The sequence below is a fragment of the Pogoniulus pusillus genome, chromosome 15 (assembly GCF_015220805.1).
Source record: "Pogoniulus pusillus isolate bPogPus1 chromosome 15, bPogPus1.pri, whole genome shotgun sequence".
Classification (NCBI taxonomy): Eukaryota; Metazoa; Chordata; class Aves; order Piciformes; family Lybiidae; genus Pogoniulus; species Pogoniulus pusillus.
The window spans coordinates 20,183,502-20,203,445 of NC_087278.1; the positions used below are offsets into that span (position 1 = coordinate 20,183,502).

The 19,944-nt window shown below is 44.3% G+C and overlaps 1 protein-coding gene across 11 annotated transcripts in view; it reads right to left on the bottom strand.

Moving 5' to 3' along the window:
• Positions 1-19,944, bottom strand: part of CALD1 (caldesmon 1) — a 237,835-nt gene that overhangs the window by 159,281 nt on the left and 58,610 nt on the right. Inside the window, exon 1 of one of the 11 annotated variants that reach the window (XM_064155627.1) lies at positions 15,360-15,464. The exons of the other annotated variants lie outside the window; for them this stretch is intronic. The gene's annotated coding sequence lies outside the window, so the exon portion shown is untranslated. Of the gene's footprint in view, positions 1-15,359; positions 15,465-19,944 lie in introns of those variants that run through there. 11 annotated transcript variants of the gene reach the window in all.

Genomic DNA, 19,944 nt, shown 5'->3' on the forward strand with positions numbered 1-19,944 from the left:
GCTAGAAGAAGCAATAAACATCTTTACTGACCATAGAAGTCCTTGAAAGAAAATGGAAGACAATGGAAGTTTTTAGAGTAGATGACTCCAGAATGGCAAAGCTTTTTGTTTGACAGGTGAAGCAATGAACATCTTCACTGACCATGGAAGGCAATGGAAGGCAATGGAAGGCAATGGAAGGCAATGGAAGGCAATGGAAGGCAATGGAAGGCAATGGAAGGCAATGCAAGGCAATGCAAGGCAATGCAAGGCAATGCAAGGCAATGCAAGGCAATGCAAGGCAATGCAAGGCAATGCAAGGCAATGCAAGGCAATGCAAGGCAATGCAAGTTGTTAGAGTAGATGACTCCAGAATGGCAAAGCTTTTTGTTTGGCAAGTGAAGCAATGAACATCTTCACTGACCACGGAAGTCCTTGGAAGACAATGGAAGTTTTTAGAGTAGATGACTCCAGAATGGCAAAGCTTTTTGTTTGACACATGAAGCAATAAACATCTTTACTGACCATAGAAGTCCTTGACAGAAAATGGAAGATGTTAGAGTAGATGATTCCAGAATGGCAAAGCTTTTTCTTTGACAGGTAAAGCAATAAACATTTTTACTGACCATGGAAGTCCTTTATTGGACAATGGACTGAAACTTTAAGGCATAACAAGAAAGAGTGATCACAGAATGGATCCAGTTGGAAGAGACCTTTGAAGATCATGTAGTCCAACCTCCCTGCAGTCAGCAGGGGCATCTCCAACTAGATCAGGTTGCTCAGGGCCCCATCACATTTGTGTGATAGCTGTCTACAACTATGTGAAGGGAGGTTGTAGCCAGGTGGGGTTGGTCTCTTCTGCCAGGCAAGCAGCAATAGAACAAGGGGGAACAGTGTGAAGCTGTGCCAGGGGAGGTCTAGGCTGGATGTTCTGAGGAAGTTGTTGTCAGAGAGAGTGATTGGCATTGGAATGGGCTGCCCAGGGAGGTGGAGTTGCCATCCCTGGAGATGTTCAAGCAAAGTCTGGCTGGGGCACTTAGTGGCAGGGTCTGGTTGACTGGCTAGGGCTGGGTGCTAGGCTGGACCAGATGAGCTTGGAAGTCTCTTCCAACCTGGTTGATTCTATAAGGACAGGCAATACATTGGTGTGTCTGGTTCTATGGGGGGAGGGTTAAGTGGCAAACCAACCTGCAGTTTACAGGGATCTAAATAAAGGAACAAAAGGAAAAAATAGATAGTTACAGAGCTTTTAATACCATTCAGTGAAGAGAACTGAAAAAACTGCAAGCAAAAACTGCTTCTTCACCTTTATACTGTCAGAAGTCACTACTGCTTGATTGCTTACTGTGTCCAGTGGATGCCACTTACTCTTGGTGCTGCAGTGAATGAAATTCAGACCTTGCTCAAATATGGCAGCACCTTTTAAGCACCAGGGAGCAAATGAGTAGTGGAATTTTACTGGCTTTCTGGGCTCATAGTGCCCTCTCTTGTATGAAACATCATTTCCCAGTGAATGCTCATTACTGGGATTTTAACCTAGTTTCCTGCTGCTGTTGTCCTTTAGGAGATGTGTAGAAAGCCAAAGCAAAAGGGCCAGCTTCTGACGGCAAGCAGCACACTGTGAACTTTGAGTAACTCAAGGAACAGATTTGCCCTAAGATAACTGAGATCAGACCCTACATATATGTAAAAAAATAAAATAGATTAATCATAGAATCAAGCAGGTTGGAAGAGACCTCCAAGCTCATCCAAGTCCAACCCATCACCCAGCCTATCCAATCAACTAGACCCATATATACATAGATGTATAGATATATTTCAGAACTAACAATAGGTTTGCACCACTGTAGAGCTGCTGAAAACAAGACTGGATTGAGGCAGCTGATGCCCAGGTAAAAAGCTCTCCCTTCTTTTCACCTATGCAGCAGAAACCAGAGAATTGGTGTTGTAAGTTAGAGTGGGAAATTCTCAACTAGGCTGCTTTTGTCCAGTGCAAAATACATCAGCCACCGGAAATGTTTGGCTCAGTATCATCTGGATTGCCTAAACACTCTTACTCCTATTTACAGCAATAAAAATGCAGCACTCCAGTCTTTATAATCCACAATTTTGTTTGAAGTGGCAAAGCAACAGCTGTGGATTATCAGACATCCGAATGAAACTCCTCATTCCCATTGCAGGGGTGTGGCTCTGTGTAAGGATCTAAGCTGTTCCCAACACCACACAAAGCAGCAAACTCTCTCCTGTCTGAAAAGGACCAGAGGCTGCAGCACTCCACAGCCTCCTATGAAGTGTGTTGAGTAGAGGTCCTGCAGCAGTAGCAGATTAAGCAGATAAATGAGAGTTGCTCTAAGGTCCTTACTGGACCTTAGGGCTAACCTAACCTGTTCCTGTTTCCAAACATTGTTAGCCAAGCTCTAGAAACCAACCTACAAGAAGGGTAAAGAAAAAGCCAAATTCTCCCCTAGCTCAAAGGGTTTCCAAACCTACAAGAAGAGTGAAGAAAAGCCAAATTCTGCCCTAGCTCAAAGGGTTTCCAAACCTAACAAGAAGGGTGAAGGAAAGCAAATTCTGCCCTAGCTCAAAGGGTTTCCAAACCTACAAGAAGGGTGAAGAAAAGCCAAATTCTGCCCTAGCTCAAAGTGCTACTGAAAAAGTAGGTTACTGCTGGGTCATTAGGAGACACACACAGAAAGTCCATAGCTGTAGCTGATCCCAGAAGACAGAGCACAAATTGTATAGCTTGTATTAGAAAGCACTACGGAGGTCCTCTGAAGCAGAGAGGAATTCAAAAGTATCCTGGCTTTGTGTCAGAGAAAGAAATTTTAAATACATAGGTAAAGAAATGAATTTTTAAAACTTTTTAAAAATAAATAGAAAAGAAAATTGAAAAAAAAACCTGAAAAAGAAATTTTAAAAGAAACTAAACCAGAAATTTTAAAAAGAAACTAAACCAGAAATTTAAAAAGAAACTAAAAAAGAAAATTTAAAAAAGAAACTAAACCAGAAATTTTAAGAAAAAGAAACTAAATCAGAAATTTTAAAAAGAAACTAAAACAGAAATTTTAAAAAGAAACTAAAACAGAAATTTTAAAAAGAAACTAAAACAGAAGTTTAAAAAGAAAACCAAATCAGAAATTTTAAAAAGAAACTAAAAAGAAAATTTTAAAAAGAAACTAAACCAGAAATTTTAAAAAGAAACTAAATCAGAAATTTTAAAAAGAAACTAAAACAGAAATTTTAAAAAGAAACTAAAACAGAAATTTTAAAAGAGACTTAAAGAAGAAACCTATAAGAAATAAACAATAAATTAATAATTAAAAAAGAAATTTAAAAAGACATTTAAAAATAAGAAATTCAAAAAGAAACTGAAATGAAACAAAAAATGAAATTAAAAAAACAAACAAGAATTTAATAAGAAATTTTAAAGAAATTAAAAAGGCATTTAAAAAATAATATTAAAAAAGAAAAAGAAACTAAAAATTTAAAAATAAACAAGAAATTAATAAGAAAATAAAAAAGATATTTAAAAAGAAATGTAAAAAAGAATATTTAAAAAGGAAACTAAACGAACTAAAAAGTGAATTAAAAAGAAATAAACAAGAAATTAGTAAGAAATTAAAAAGGAATTTTAAAAAATAATATTAAAACTTAAAAAAGAAATTTGAAAAGAAACTAAAAAAAGAAGATTAAAAATCAACAATAAATTAAGGAGAATTTTTAGGAGAATTTTTAGGAGAATTTTTTAGGAGAATTTTAAGGAGAATATAAGCAATTAAAAAAGGAACTGAAGCTAAAAAAGAAACTACAAAAAACCTGGAGAAATTACTAAGAAATAAAAAAAATACATTTAAGAAATAATATAAGACATTAAAAAAAGAAAATAAAAAAGAAGATAAAAAGGCAACTAAAAAAAGAAATAAGCAATTAATAAGAAGTTAAAAAAGAAATTTTAAACAAGAATATAAGCAATTAAAAAAGAAACTAAAATAAAGAAACCTAAAAAATAAACAAGAAAATAATAAGAAATTTTAAAAGAAAAGTTTAAAAAATAATATAAGACATTAAAAAAGAAACTTAAAAAGAAGCTAAAAAGGCAAATAAAAAAGAAATAATCAAGTAATTAATAAGAAATTGAAAAATAAATTAAAAACAAGAATATAATAAATGAAAAAGAAACTAAAAAAAGCCTAAAATAGAAACAAGAAATAAGAAGAAATACAAATAGAAAATTAAAAAATATATAAGAAAAAAATAAAATAAACTAAAAAGAAACAAACAAGAAATTAGTAAGAAACAAACCAGAAAATGTAAAAAATGAAAAAAGGAAATGAAAAGAAATTAAAGAATTAAAGAGAAACTAAAAAGACAGAAGCTAAAAAAGACAGAAACTAAAAAGAAGAAACAAACATGAAATATAAAAAAATAAATTAAAAAGTAAATAAATAAGAATTTTTTTAAAAAGACATGAAGAGAAATGAAAAAATAATGAAATAAATGAAAAAAAGGAAATGAAAAAATAAATAAAAAAGAAAAAAAATTAAAAAGAAATAAAAAAGAAAATAAATGAAAAAATGAAAAATAAAAATGGAAAGAGGAAATGGAAAGAGGAAGTGGAAAGAGGAAGTGGAAAGAGAAAGTGGAAAGAGAAAGTGGAAAGAGAAAGTGGAAAGAGAAAGTGGAAAGAGAAAGTGGAAAGAGAAAGTGGAAAGAGAAAGTGGAAAGAGAAAGTGGAAAGAGAAAGTGGAAAGAGAAAGTGGAAAGAGAAAGTGGAAAGAGAAAGTGGAAAGAGAAAGTGGAAAGAGAAAGTGGAAAGAGAAAGTGGAAAGAGAAAGTGGAAAGAGAAAGTGGAAAGAGAAAGTGGAAAGAGAAAGTGGAAAGAGAAAGTGGAAAGAGAAATTGGAAAGAGAAAGTGGAAAGAGAAAGTGGAAAGAGAAAGTGGAAAGAGAAAGTGGAAAGAGAAAGTGGAAAGAGAAAGTGGAAAGAGAAAATGGAAGGAGAAAAGGAAAGAGAAATGGAAAGAGGGAATGGAAGGAGAAAATTAAAAGGAAAATGGAAAGAGAAAATGGAAAGAGAAAATGGAAAGAGAAAATGGAAAGAGAAAATGGAAAGAGAAAATGGAAAGAGAAAATGGAAAGAGAAAATGGAAAGAAGAAAATGGAAAGAGAAAATGGAAAGAGAAAATGGAAAGAGAAAATGGAAAGAGAAAATGGAAAGAGAAAATGGAAGAGAAAATGGAAAGAGAAAATGGAAAGAGAAAATGGAAAGAGAAAATGGAAAGAGAAATGGAAAGAGAAAATGGAAAGAGAAAATGGAAAGAGAAATGGAAAGAGTAATGGAAAGAGAAAATGGAAAGAGAAAATGGAATGAGAAATGGAAAGAGAAAATGGAAAGAGAAAATGGAAAGAGAAAAGGAAAGAGAAATGGAAAGAAATGAAAAACGAAAAGAGAAATGAAAACGAAATTAAAAAATAAATGAACAAAGAAATGAAAAAAGAAATGAACAAAGAAATGAAAAAAAAGAAATGAAACAAAAGGCAAAAAAGAAATTAAAAAATAAAGAAAAAGATAAATGGAAAAAAAAATTAAAAAGAAGCTAAAAAACAGAAACTAAAAAAAAAAGCAAACAAGAAATGTAAAAAAAAAAAAAAAAAGCAATCCAACAAGAAATCCCAAAGCAAATAAGAAGAAATTTTAAAGCGAAATGAAACCAAGAGGTTTTTTTAAGAAGAAAAGAACTTTTTAATAAGAAATTTAAAAGCAATTAAAAGAAACTGTTAAAAAGAATAATTAAGGGAAAAGGCAGCCAGAGGAAGGGAGGAGAATGGTTCTGGCGTTCGAGAGTGACTGCCGGAGAGAAGAATGAAGTGGAAGAGGGCAGCGCAAGTCCCCGCGGCAGCCAGAAAGACAGGAGGGACATCAAAGCCTTGCAAAGGAGAAACAAACAAGGGCCCGATCGCAGCCTCCTCGGCTCGGGCACAGCTGCCTTTGAAGATGCCTGGAATTCAGCTGGCAGGAGCCTGCAGGACCCGAGCTCGCCTTCTGAAGGAGCACAGGAATCGCTGCTCCCGCACTCGCCCGGCCAAGGGCTCTTCCCTCCCCGCCCAGCTCTTCCCTAGCAGGAGCCAGCTGCTTCGGAGCAGGACGTAAAACAAGCTGCCAACGGATCTCAGGCCCTTTGCTTACAGAGCTGTCAGAGGTTCAGGCTCCCTTAGCCATTCTATGACTCAACCCAAATCATTTAACTTGGGAAAGTTCGCACAGCAGCAGAAACGTCCGTGCCCCTCAGGTCTCAGCCAAAGGAAGGAGTTGGAAGGTCTCTGCAGGTGGAGGGCGATGTGCATGCACACAGACTGCACACACAGCTGTGTGCAAGGAAATCCTGCCTGCATTCAGCAGGAGCTGCTTTTCATTTACTGGTCTACACAGTTACTCCTCTGAACAGATCCAAACCCAGAGCCCTTACAGCAAAACTTTATCTCCACAGATCTAGTCCTGACGTTTCTATGAGCTAACACAAGCCCTGTGAGGAGAGGCTGAGGGAGCTGGGGGTGTGCAGCCTGCAGAAGAGGAGGCTCAGGGCAGAGCTCATTGCTGTCTACAACTCCCTGAGGGGAGGCTGTAGCCAGGTGGGGTTGGGCTCTGCTGCCAGGCAAGCAGCACCAGAAGAAGGGGACACAGTGTGAAGTTGTGGCAGGGCAGGTCTAGGCTGGATGTGAGGAGGAAGTTGTTGTCAGAGAGAGTGATTGGCATTGGAATGGGCTGCCCAGGGAGGTGGTGGAATTGCCATCCCTGGAGGTGTTGAAGCCAAACCTGGCTGGGGCACTTAGTGCCATGCTCTGGTTGACTGGGCAGGGCTGGGTGCTAGGTTGGGCTGGATGAGCTTGGAGGTGTCTTCCAACCTGCTCGATTCTGTGATACTCTGCAATTTTGGTGCAAGATAGTTTTGTGCTGCTAGAGCCCAGCAGATGAGCAGAGCTGAGCTTGGAGGTCTCTTCCAAACTGGTTGATCCTATGATCCTATGATTCTAAACTCCAAACTTTTGTTGATTTTTTTTTTCCTTCTTTGCCATTTAAGGACATAAAGCAGAAAATGTGCCAAGGGGTGGGTTCCACTTTACTTCACACCCTCCACAGCAAAGCTCAAGGGAAATGCTCTTTATTTGTATTCTGTACACAAGAGGGTGTGGAAACATGAAATGTTGTTTCCATAGCCAGAAATCCTTCCCCACTGCAGCCTGGCCTGGCCCCAGGAGTTCCAATCTCAGCTGCTCTGATCGACATAAAACTGGATGAGCAGATAGGGTTCAGCAGCTTGCTTAGCAGTTTCCCTATCAAGCTCATGGTGCTGTGGTGGGACTGCAAGCAGAAAGCTGCCCTCCTGCCTCTTTGGTCCACGCAGTGACAACCTCACAAGGCTCTGCCTCGGATGCAGCCACAGTATCACAGTATCACCAAGGTTGGAAGAGACTTCACAGATCATCAAGTCCAACCCTTTACCACAGAGCTCAAGGCTAGACCATGGCACCAAGTGCCACATCCAACCTTGCCTTGAACAGCTCCAGGGACGGCGACTCCACCACCTCCCCGGGCAGCCCATTCCAGTGTCCAATGACTCTCTCAGTGAAGAACTTTCTCCTCACCTCCAGCCTAAATCTCCCCTGGCACAGCCTGAGGCTGTGTCCTCTCGTTCTGGTGCTGGCCACCTGAGAGAAGAGAGCAACCTCCTCCTGGCCACAACCACCCCTCAGGTAGTTGTAGACAGCAATAAGGTCACCCCTGAGCCTCCTCTTCTCCAGGCTAACCAATCCCAGCTCCCTCAGCCTCTCCTCGTAGGGCTGTGCTCGAGACCTCTCCCCAGCCTCGTCACCCTTCTCTGGACACGCTCAAGCATCTCAATGTCCCTCCTAAACTGGGGGGCCAGCGCAGTTCAAGTGTCAAACGCTCCATAAATGCCCTCCAGCCCTGCCAGCGCAGTGTCAGCACCGAGCCTGGCCCTCCCAGCACCTCGTGTGCTGGGCTTCAGAGCCTTGTCAAGTTGTCACCACAGAGACATTCCAGCTGGAAAGGACCCCCTGGATCATGACACTGGATCGCAGGATGTTAGGGGTTGGAAAGGACCCCTGGAAATCTTTTGCCTCCAGTGCCCCTGACAGAGCAGAACTATACAACCTAGCACAGGTCACACAGGTACAAATCCAAGCCCAACTGTTCTCCCTACTCTATAAACCATATCCCCAAGCACCACATCCAAATGACTTCTAAACACACCCAGGGCTGGCGACTCCATCACCTCTCTCAGTAGCCCAGTCCAATGCCTGACCACTCTTGCTCAGAAAAACTCTTTCTAATGTCCAGTCCAAACCTCTACAGTCACAGCTTGAGGCCATTCCCACTTCAGTTCTTCACTATAGTGAACAGTTCTTCACCATTTACCTGTGAGAAGGGACCAGCATCAACCTCTTCACAATGTCCTTTCAGACCACGAGGTTTCCTCTCAACCCCCTCTTCTTCAAACTTCCCATCCCCAGCTCCTTCAGTCACTCTTCATAAGATTGATTCTCCAGGCCCTTCCCCAGCTTTGTTGCCCTCCTCTACACTCTCTCCAGCACCTCCACAACCTTCTTGTAATGAGGTGCCCAAAACTGAACACAGTACTCAAAGTGTGGCCTCACCAGAGCCAAGTCCAAAGGGATAATCACCTCCCTATCCCTGCTGGACACAGCATTTCTAATCCAAGCCAGGATGCCATTGGTTTTCCTTGCCACCTGGGCACACTGCTTGCTCATATTGAGTTGTTTGTCTCTTACAACCCCCAGGCCCCTTCCTTGGGTTGTTTTATGCCCACAATCTGTAGCAGAACATATTTGAACTAACACAAAAAGTGCACACTCTTGAAATCAGCCAAAAAGGAGGTTTTTAGCCAGTGCTTAAACCAGGCTCTTGGGCATTACAACTTCTTCATAGACCTTAATGAATGAAGCCCCAGCAGCCCCATGGGCTAAGTACAAAAAGGCAGAGATTATCCTTCATTAGAAGATACAGAGACAGACACACAGCCACTGAGTGACCCGGCCCAGGTTTATGGCTACAGGAAGAAATGGCTCCAGGGGCTTAAGATACACTTGCCTTTTTCCTTTCCCTCTTCCCCTGATTCCTCAGTTATTTGCTCCTCTGCCTGCTACAAGCCAGTAGGACAACACCCACAAGCACTTCTCCCTGGCTTCAACCCAAAGTCACATAAACAGTGCTACAGGCAGGATCTTTTGATCAGGAGGTGCCCTGATGCTTCTTGGACAGAGTTTCCCCTCTCAAGGGGCAGAATCAAGGAACAGGGAGGGGGGGAAGAGGCAACATCTCAAGTTGTAGCCAGGGGAGGTCTAGGCTTGATAATAGGAGGAAGTTCTTGCCAGAGAGGGTGATTGGCATTGGAATGGGCTGCCCAGGGAGGTGCTGGAGTCACCATCACTGGAGGTGTTGAAGCAAAGCCTGTCTGGGACACTTAGTGCCATGGTCTGGTTGATTGGACAGGGCTGGGTGCTAGGTTGGACTGGCTGAGCTTGGAGGTCTCTTCCAACCTGGATGATTCTATGATCAGCAGTGGCTGCCCCAGCTCCACGCCCAGCAGTGGCTGCCCCAGTTCCATGCCCGCTTCCCTCCTTGCAGGGCTGCCCAAAGGCCTGGGCACTGTTCTAGCTGGGTGCACAGCATCTGCTGCCAGACAAGGCAGCAGGCAGGAGGTTTGCAAGTGAGAAAGTCCAGAAGGCTGCACTCCTCTCAAAGGCAGCTAGTGATGTGTAGGGAAAAAGACACTGCTGAGGAACACATTACACTGCTGGTATCTGCCTGGCAGCCAGGCTTGGCCTCACACCATCTATCATCACTAAGTACAGTTACAAAGGAAAAAGCATGTGAGAAGAATCACTTTCTTCCACAGGACGTAAACCACACAGCTAACATACCAGCTGGGAGCTAAGCAACTGGTTTACGTGCCCTGATCTTGGTGGTTAAGCAAATCAGTTTCAAGAAAAGCAGGAGCAAGCTCCCTGGGGGGTGGGAGGGATCCCAAATTACAGTGTCCTGAGCATCCTTCCCAGCTGGGATAGGTGAACTATACAAAAGCACCAGGAAAGGCAAAAAGGAATCATTGCATAGTTCTACTGTCCTATGACCTCAGTGTTTCATCCAGAAAGGTCAGATCTAATCTGATCTTCAAATGCCTTTGAGTCAAATTTCAGCCTTAGCCAAATCCTTAACAAACCATTTGGAGGCATGCAACAGCTACAGCTTCCCAGCAAACACCAGTGCCAAAAGAGTGATTTCCAGCACATAAGTAGGTGCCTTTTTGCATTACAGATGCACCTATTCTCACCAAGCTGTGGGGCTTTAACCCACCCAAGAGCTAGCAATAAACCCAGCAAAACAGCCTCTGCACACTCACATTTCTGAAGGTGAGAGCTCTGCTAAGGAAGCAGCCCTCTTGTTACAAGCTGCCAGGGGATAGTTACTAAGAAGAGAACTTTAGAGAACTCAAACTTGCTTTGAAGATAAACTCCCACTCTTTGCAGCCACAGGCCTGGCTGCCTCAGGCTTTGTACACCTGGAGCCCAATCCTGCATACTCTCCATAAAGCTCCTCTCAAAGACAACGAAAGGTTCATGGGATTGTGCTTCTCATTCTGCCCTGTTACCTTTTTTGGTGCTTTCTCTGATACCCAGAAGAGTCCAGACTGCAGATGGACGGCTAATGCTGCTCTCTTGGCTCTCTCTTTCTTATGCATATATGGTTCTGTGTTCCTCTGGTCACACTCAGCAATCAAATACACCAAGACACACCCTAGGGAAATGGGGGTTAACAATTCCATTGATCTTTAACACAAATTCCTGCTTGGGCAGCTGACAGACTAGGTCTCAGGCAAGCAGAGTATTTTAAACAGGGCTTTCAAATCCTGTTCATCTGGCAGGAAAGAAGACCTACAGACTCTCACTTTTCTGAAATAAAGACATCTTTCTTCATGGACAGGACCACTCCAGATGCATGCAGGTAAAGGTGAAACCAAGAGGACTTCCTGATAGACCTCTTCCCACCTTTCTCTTCATATTACAGAAGATACTTTCCAGGAAGCAGCCAAGGGAAAAAAAAAACCAAACATAACTTTGCTATTATCTTTCTGGTCTCACCACCAGTATCACAGAATCATAGAATCAGGCAGGTTGGAAGAGACCTCCAAGCTCAGCCAGCCCAATCTAGCACCCAGCCATGCCCAATCAACCAGACCATGGCACTAAGTGCCTCAGCCAGGCTTGCCTTCAATACCTCCAGGCACAGCGACTCCACCACCTCCCTGGGCAGCCCATTCCAATGCCAATCACTCTCTCTGCCAACAACTTACTCAGAACATCCAGCCTAGACCTGCCCTGGCACAACTTGAGACTGTGTCTCCTCGTTCTGTTGCTGCTTGCCTAGGAGAAGAGACCAACCACACCTGGCTACAGCCTCCCTTCTGGTAGTTGTAGACAGCAATAAGGTCACCCCTGAGTCTCCTCTTTGCCTAACCCCATGCAGGTCTGGATGGATGCTTTACAACATGCCCCCATGCTATGCATGGCCCCATAAGAGAGACTTTGGTGAACAAGAGATCTTTCCATCTAATGCACTTTGATTTTCCCTCTAACATCAGACAGACACAAACACACACTCTTTCCTTTCAAATCACCTAGGTCTGGATGTCACTATTGCATTGTATGTCAGACAAGAAAAAAGCACAGTGGAAGCCCCCCCTTTCTTAAGCTGCTCTGTGTCAGAATGATGCTGTGTGTGAAGTAGCAGCTGTAGAAAAATCCTTCTCCTGATACATAGAATCAAGCAGGTTGGAAGAGAGCTCCAAGCTCAGCCAGTCCAACCTAGCACCCAGCCCTGGCCAAGCAACCAGACCATGGCACTAAGTGCCCCAGCCAGGCTTGTCTTCAACACCTCCAGGGATGACGACTCCACCACCTCCCTGGGCAGCCCCTCACCAACTTTGTCAGCAGCACCTCAACATCTCTCTTGAATTGAGGAGCCCAGAACTGGACACAGCACTCAAGGTGTGGTCTGAGCAGTGCTGAGTACAGGCCAAGAATAACCTCCCTTGTCCTGCTGGCCACACTGCTCCTGAGCCAGCCCAGGATGCCATGCATCACTTGCTGTCAAAGCACATTCAGAGCACACAGGACTCGCCCTGCATTGGATCCTGCATCCGCTAATGATGATACTGACATCACCAAGACTAATCCAGTGAATGAAGGCTGTGGCATTGATCCTCTTTTCATTGCATGCTGCACCTAAGAGGAGTTTTCAGAAAATTCAAGCTATTTCATTTCCCCCTCTTGTTCACAGGCATCTTTATACACTGATTCTCCCTGCCATTATGAGTTAAATATTAACATGGACATGTGCAGGTATTATCTTAATAGCTGCCCTTCAGCAAGCCTGCCAAAGAAAGGCAGAGCAGTGCTTTCTTCAGCTATGTTGAGAAGAGTTCAGACTGGAAGGTAACTTAAGCAAATTGACTACTTAATTCCTTGAAGCATCAATCCATTTGTAATTTCTTTTGGAGCAGTCCATTTCCTTGATCTTTGGCACAGGCAGTTTTAGGAACACATCCTGTCTCTCTGTGGCAGGAGAAAAGGGCATGAACTTGGTTTGTAGATGCATCCACTCCCACAAAACCTACTGCCACTCTTAATAAGACAGAGAAAGAATAGATGCAAAGTTCCAAGGCTCTTTGGTGGCAAATCATACAGGAATAAGCATTCAGAGTTTGGTACCTAAAGTAGACAAATGGGCTATGGGCAGCCTAATCTAGGGTAGGGTGTCCCTGCCCATGGCAGTGGGGTTGGAATTAGCTGATCTTTGTGGTCCACTCCAACCCTGCCTGATTCTATGATAATAAATCCACAGTTCTCACAAAAGAAACACTCTGTTTCCTTAGTTTCTTTGAGCTGCTGCCAAGGAGGGAATGTGTTATTTCCATGAGTTTATTCTCCTGTACACCTTTAAGCAAGAAAATCCTCCTCGAGCATAGTTGCACAAACACACCCTACTCTGAAAATACACCTCTGAAAACAAATGCTCCACAGAGAGTGAGTTTTAAAACAGCTCTCTTGCCCATTCCTCCAAACAACTTACAACACGTGAGAAAAAGCAATTCTATTGCTGCAGCTCTGGTCGGAGGTTATTAGCTTGGTGAATGTTTGCCACTCCCAATTATCCATTTGCAGCTAGCTTCACCCCATCCTTCTTTTTCCCAGCTCCTTCTCCAAGAGATTCCCTGCTATGCAGAATATCCTGCTACCAGACCGTCTGAGCATGTGTCAAAGGAGCTGGAAAGCAGAGCCTGCTCTCTAGCCCTCCCCAGCACCACTCTGACACAAACACAGATCCAGACCTTTAAGAGCTCCAGTTTCCCCCAAGTGCATTTTTTCACTCCCCCCTTTTAGCAGGAAATGCAACTTCACAAGAAACATTCCAGCACTATGTTGCTGTGCATGGTGAAGGCTGAAGACAAAAATGGATAGCATTTATTGCCAACAATACTGCATGCAAGGCTGCCATGGTGGACATCTGCTAAGCAAGCATCTGATCAGTTACATCAACCGAAGCTTTGCCGCGTCTGTATCGGTTACACCAGGAGACTGCCTCTAGAGCCAGGCTGCTCCCAACGCCCAGGTATTCAGTTGCTAAACTAAAAGCAACTCCTCAGCCTCTGCTACACTGGAAACCTTTCCATTGCAACTCCTTTTTAACCCTTATTAAAAGGAGGGGAAGGAGGGGAAGGGAAGGGAAGAGCAAAGAGAGAAAAAGAAAAAGAGCAAAGCGAAGAGAAAAGAAAAAGCGGGGAAGGAAGGAAGGAAGGAAGGAAGGAAGGAAGGAAGGAAGGAAGGAAGGAAGGAAGGAAGGAAGGAAGGAAGGAAGGAAGGAAGGAAGGAAGGAAGGAAGGAAGGAAGGAAGGAAGGAAGGAAGGAAGGAAGGAAGGAAGGAAGGAAGGAAGGAAGGAAGGAAGGAAGGAAGGAAGGAAGGAAGGAAGGAAGGAAGGAAGGAAGGAAGGAAGGAAGGAAGGAAGGAAGGAAGGAAGGAAGGAAGGAAGGAAGGAAGGAAGGAAGGAAGGAAGGAAGGAAGGAAGGAAGGAAGGAAGGAAGGAAGGAAGGAAGGAAGGAAGGAAGGAAGGAAGGAAGGAAGGAAGGAAGGAAGGAAGGAAGGAAGGAAGGAAGGAAGGAAGGAAGGAAGGAAGGAAGGAAGGAAGGAAGGAAGGAAGGAAGGAAGGAAGGAAGGAAGGAAGGAAGGAAGGAAGGAAGGAAGGAAGGAAGGAAGGGAGGGAGGGAAGGAAAGGAAGGGAAAGGAAGGGAAAGGAAGGGAAAGGAAGGGAAAGGAAGGGAAAGGAAGGGAGGGAAAGGAAGGGAGGGAAAGAAAGAAAGAAAAGAGAAAGAAAAGAGAAAGAAAAGAGAGAAAAGAGAAAAGAGAGAAAAGAGAAAAGAGAGAAAAGAGAGAAAAGAGAGAAAAGAGAGAAAAGAGAGAAAAGAGAGAAAAGAGAGAAAAGAGAGAAAAGAGAGAAAAGAGAGAAAAGAGAGAAAAGAGAGAAAAGAGAGAAAAGAGAGAAAAGAGAGAAAGAGAGAGAGAGAGAGAGAGAGAGAAAGAAAGAAAGAAAGAAAGAAAGAAAGAAAGAAAGAAAGAAAGAAAGAAAGAAAGAAAGAAAGAAAGAAAGAAAGAAAGAAAGAAAGAAAGAAAGAAAGAAAGAAAGAAAGAAAGAAAGAAAGAAAGAAAGAAAGAAAGAAAGAAAGAAAGAAAGAAAGAAAGAAAGAAAGAAAGAAAGAAAGAAAGAAAGAAAGAAAGAAAGAAAGAAAGAAAGAAAGAAAGAAAGAAAGAAAGAAAGAAAGAAAGAAAGAAAGAAAGAAAGAAAGAAAAGGAAGAAAGAAAAGAAAGAAAGAAAAGAAAGAAAGAAGGAAAGAAAAGAAAGAAAGAAGGAAAGAAAAGAAAGAAAGAAGGAAGAGATCAGCTCTTACTCCACCACCAAGCCTGATGCGGGTTCTCAGAGTGAGATCAGCACAGATCCTGCGCAGCACCAAAGCATTGTCCCCGCAGCTCCTCGCTAGGTCCAGGAGGTGAGTGGGCATGCACCCCCCCAGCCCCATGGCGCACGTATCTCCCATAGCTCACCATGAGCAGCTGGAAGAGGGGGGGGAAGGAGGGGGCACAGAGAGAGGGGAGGAAAACCAGTATCCCAGCCTTTGACGCCGTTCCCACAGCTCGTTAGCTCCTGCATGCTGCCTTAACCTCACGCCGCAAGGCGAGCGCAGGCAGCCCAGCTCGCTCCCGAGCAAACGCGGACCTTAAGCCCTTACCTCTGGCCGCAAAGTTCTCAGCTAGCTGGAAGGCAATTACTAAGCGGCTGCTCGGGCAGGAGCAGAGCAAGAAAGGCACAGCAGCAGCCTCACACACAGCCCTGTTCAATAAAAGCAGAGCTTTTCCTTAGCCCCTCCCCAAAGTCAAAGCTAAGCGAACACACATCCCTTATGTTTACCATTGGCAGGCAGCGCTGTGCATTGTCCTCAAGTTATTCTAACGGGCAGCCAATGGCTGTGCGCAAGCCAAGGTGGGTTCAGCCTGCCTGCAGGGATGCCTGTCATTCCCTAGGCATGCTCAGGAAGCCACTCATCAGAAAACCAAGACCTAAAAAGCTCTGAAAATTCGTGCAAGCTGCCAAAACTGTCTTGCTCCATGCCCTTTTTTGGTTATCCTTAGCAGGGCCTCTGAAAGTAAATCCTCTGTCAGGAACAATCATAAGAAATGTTAATCTTGGAGAAAGAGGCTGTCTTGTTGGACACAAATGGAGCTTAGGAAAGGAAATACACTGAATGGAAAGGGACATAGTAAACATATTTACTTTTTGCACCAGTTTGAAATAAGTAATAAAAGAATAACTTCAGCATTGCTAAACTTTGATTTTCTTTCCTTTTTTTTTTTTTTCTTTCCTTTTTAATGAAGACCACATGTAAAAGGGAACAGAAATGCTCTGCTCAAGTCTGCAGAATTGCAAGCTCAATTCTGCAGGAGAAAGCCTCCAGTAGGAAAGGCAGGAGAGGAGTTGACAGGCCCTGCAGCCCACTTTTATTTCAAATTGCACAACCAGAGAGTGACCATGTGCTGAAGAATAACTTAGAATCACAGAATCAGTCAGGGTTGGAAGGGACCACAAGGAGCAGCCAGTTCCAACCCCCCTGCCATGCCCAGGGACACCCTACCCTAGAGCAGGCTGCCCACAGCCTCAGCCAGCCTGGCCTTAAACACCTCCAGCCATGGGGCCTCAACCACCTCCCTGGGCAACCCATTCCAGCCTCTCACCACTCTCATGCTCAACAACTTCCTCCTCACATCCACTCTGAACCTACCCATCTCCAGCTTTGCTCCATTCTCCCCAGTACTGGCACTCCCTAACAGCCTAAAAAGTCCCTCCCCAGCTTTTCTGTAGGCTCCCTTCAGATGCTGGAAGGCCACAAGAAGGTCACCTGGGAGCCTCCTCTGCTCCAGCCTGCACAGCCCCAACTCTTTCAGTCTGTGCTCACAGCAGAGCTGCTGCAGACCTCTGAGCATCCTCGTGGCCCTTCTCTGGACATGCTCCAGCATCTCCACAGCCCTCTTGTAAGAGGAGCTCCAGAACTGGCTGCAGTACTCCAGGTGGGGTCTCAGCAGAGTGCAGCAGACGGGGAGAATCCCCTCCCTGGCCCTGCTGGCCACACTTCTCCTGCTGTAGCCCGGGCTCTGCTTGGCTTTCTGGGCTGCAAGTGCACACTGCTGGCTCCTGTTGAGCTTCTCCTCCAGCAGCACCCCCAAGTCCCTCTCCTCAGGGCTGCCCTCCAGCCTGGCACTGCCCAGCCTGGGTTTGTGCTTGGCATTGCCTCGACCCAGCTGCAGGACCTTGCACTTGGTCTTGTTGAACCTCCTGAGGTTGGCTTGTGCCCACCTCTGCAGCCTGTCCAGGTCCCTCTGGATTGATCCCTTACCATGGTGGGGGATGGGATGGGATGGTAAAACCATCTCAGCCACATCGTGGGTAGTGCCTGGCATTAGAAGAAGTTTCCAAAGGGTTGCTAAAAAAAACAGAACAATGCCTCTCAGAAACAAGCCCCACTGTTGACTTCATCTAGCAAAGCTGTGAAATCTAAAATGGCACTGAAATAATGATGGGGTTTTTTTGGCTGTAAATCCACACAGATTTGGCTCTCTGGGTTTTTCTATATATATTTTTTCAGGCTACAAATATTAGCTTGCTATCTGTGGACTGAGGCCTTCTTGCATTACACATGGGGCCCAGTAGCCAGAAAACAAGACCCATAAAGGCATGAAAATAGTTTAGCCTATTTAGCTGCAATGTCATCTTCCATGTGTTTTCTCTCTGACTGGTTTTGTGTATATTGTTGTCAAATATGAATCTGCAGAGCATTTCCTGGTCTGGAACCTTGTCCCCTTAGAGCAGTCAGCAGCTCTGCATGCAGCCATGCTGAGTGGCTGTTACATGGGCATGGTAAGATCCATGAACTGCTCTGCTTCCTTAGGCAATCGTTTTCACATTTGTTTTCACACCTCCTTCAATACTTTGTGTGGCTCAATTCTTTCTAGCATCAGTCTGCATCTGTTGTTTTATTACTTTTTTGGATTTTAATTAGTTGCCTGCATAATTTGCAAAGTTATGAATAGTGTACAAAGCTGGTGAGGGGCCTGGAGCACAGCTCTGTGGGGAGAGGCTGAGGGAGCTGGGGGTGTGCAGCCTGCAGAAGAGGAGGCTCAGGACAGAGCTCATTGCTGTCTGCAGCTCCCTGAAGGGAGGCTGTAGCCAGGTGGGGTTGGGCTCTTCTGCCAGGCAAGCAGCAACAGAACAAGGGGACACAGTCTCAAGCTGTACCAGGGCAGGTTCAGGCTGAATGTTAGGAGGAAGCTGTTGACAGAGAGAGTGATTGGCATTGGAATGGGCTGCCCAGAGAGGTGGTGGAGTCACTGTGCCTGGAGGTGTTGAAGCCAAGCCTGGCTGGGGCACTTAGTGCCATGGTCTGGTTGATTGTCCAGGGCTGGGTGCTAGGTTGGAGTGGATGAGCTTGGTGGTCTCTTCCAACCCAGTTGGTTCTAGGATTCTATGACTTTGCCCACTGAATTTGTGCTTTTTCACTTGAGCCCAAGTTAATGAAAAGCTGGGGAGGGACTTCTTAGGCTGTCAGGGAGTGACAGGACTGGGGGGAATAGAGCAAAGCTGGAGATGGGGAAATTCTGGCTGGATGTGAGGAGGAAGTTGTTGAGCATGAGAGTGGTGAGAGGCTGGAATGGGTTGCCCAGGGAGGTGGTTGAGGCCCCATGGCTGGAGGTGTTTGAGGCCAGGCTGGCTGAGGCTGTGGGCAGCCTGCTCTGGGGTAGGGTGTCCCTGGGCATGGCAGGGGGGTTGGAATTGGCTGCTCCTTGTGGTCCCTTCCAACCCTGACTGATTTCTATGATTCTACTTTAATGTTCCCTTCTTAAAGCATTTCAAACACTTTGTGTTCCAAGTCAGCTTTCCCTGAATTGGTTTGGAGAAGTGGCATCATGAACAGTCAATCTTGCATCCTTCTTGCCAAGCTGAACTTCACATTGAGAAAAAAAATTTGATTCCTTCATTTAAAACTTAAAAGCCACTGAGCTGCCACAGATACCACAGTTTACCTGGAGATACTACTAGAAACTTGAGCTATGACATGTTGTGACTAGAGCCACCTGTAAAACCATACTTACAATGTGCCTAAATCCCTGACTTTAGCAATTTAGGCAACTATCACAGTAGTCCTTTGCCATCATCACCAAGGTTGCCACTCTCACTACACCTTCCTATGCCCTTTGCTGTGTCACAGCTCAAAGCTAAAAACCTTTCTGAGAGCTGAAGAATCCAACTCCTAGTTTAGGATTGCACTTGGAGGACAGAGGAAAAAAAATAGTATACACAGAAATTAAACTCCCAAACCAAGCACAATTTCATAAGGTACTTTACCATGGTTAGAAAGGGCCCTGCAAGTACTCATTACTGAGCTCCTGAGCTCTAACTCAGAGTGAGGTGGGAAGCCCTTGTGATAAGAGGCAATGCACTTTTATGTGCTGGGCTGTTAGTGTGTTGCTGGGGAAGCTAAGCTTGCAATCACTCTCTCTGAAGAGCCACGTTAGGAATACCTGGAAACCTCTGTCAAGACCCTGGATCTCATGGGTTGATCACATTTTCCTACACAAGATACAATCTAAAGCTGAGCTAAGTCTGTGTGATGGTTTGGGTGTTACCCACCCCCACGCACACTTAAGAAAATCACCCAGACTAGACTCAGCCAAGCTGCAAATTAGACTGAAGCTTTCTATTCACAGCTTAGCACAGATGCAAGCAGATAGTTACAGTATCTACAGCTAGAGACAGAAATAGACAAGTTAAAGGTAATACAGAAACACAGCAGCCCTCCCAGAAACCAGAGTCCCCAGGAGGGCTCCCAACCACTCTTCCACCTCCTCTACCTTATCCCAGACTTTGCCTTACATTCAAGGTGAGTTTGGAGAATGGGCATGGGGGATTAGGAAGCAGATGGATTAGATAGATAGCAGGTTAGGGAGAGAAGGGAGGCAGCCAGAGCCTGAGGGAAAGCAACTCTGTTATCTATATTTATGTTCTTGTTTTTCTACATCTCAGCAAGCCTAGAAGTGAAGCAGCCATCACCACTGTTTCTTTTTCACAGCCTATAATCTGATTCTTCTCACCAAAATATTCCAGCTAGCTTCAAACTAGCACAGCCTGTGGTCTAGAAAACACACTATAAATCACCCCTAGGGAAGCAGGTCTGGTTGCTGCACATAGCCACTTCAATGAACTTGCATTTTGGCAGCACAAGGCCCTCAAGACTGAGCAAGCAGCGATGGGCAGAGAGGCCACCC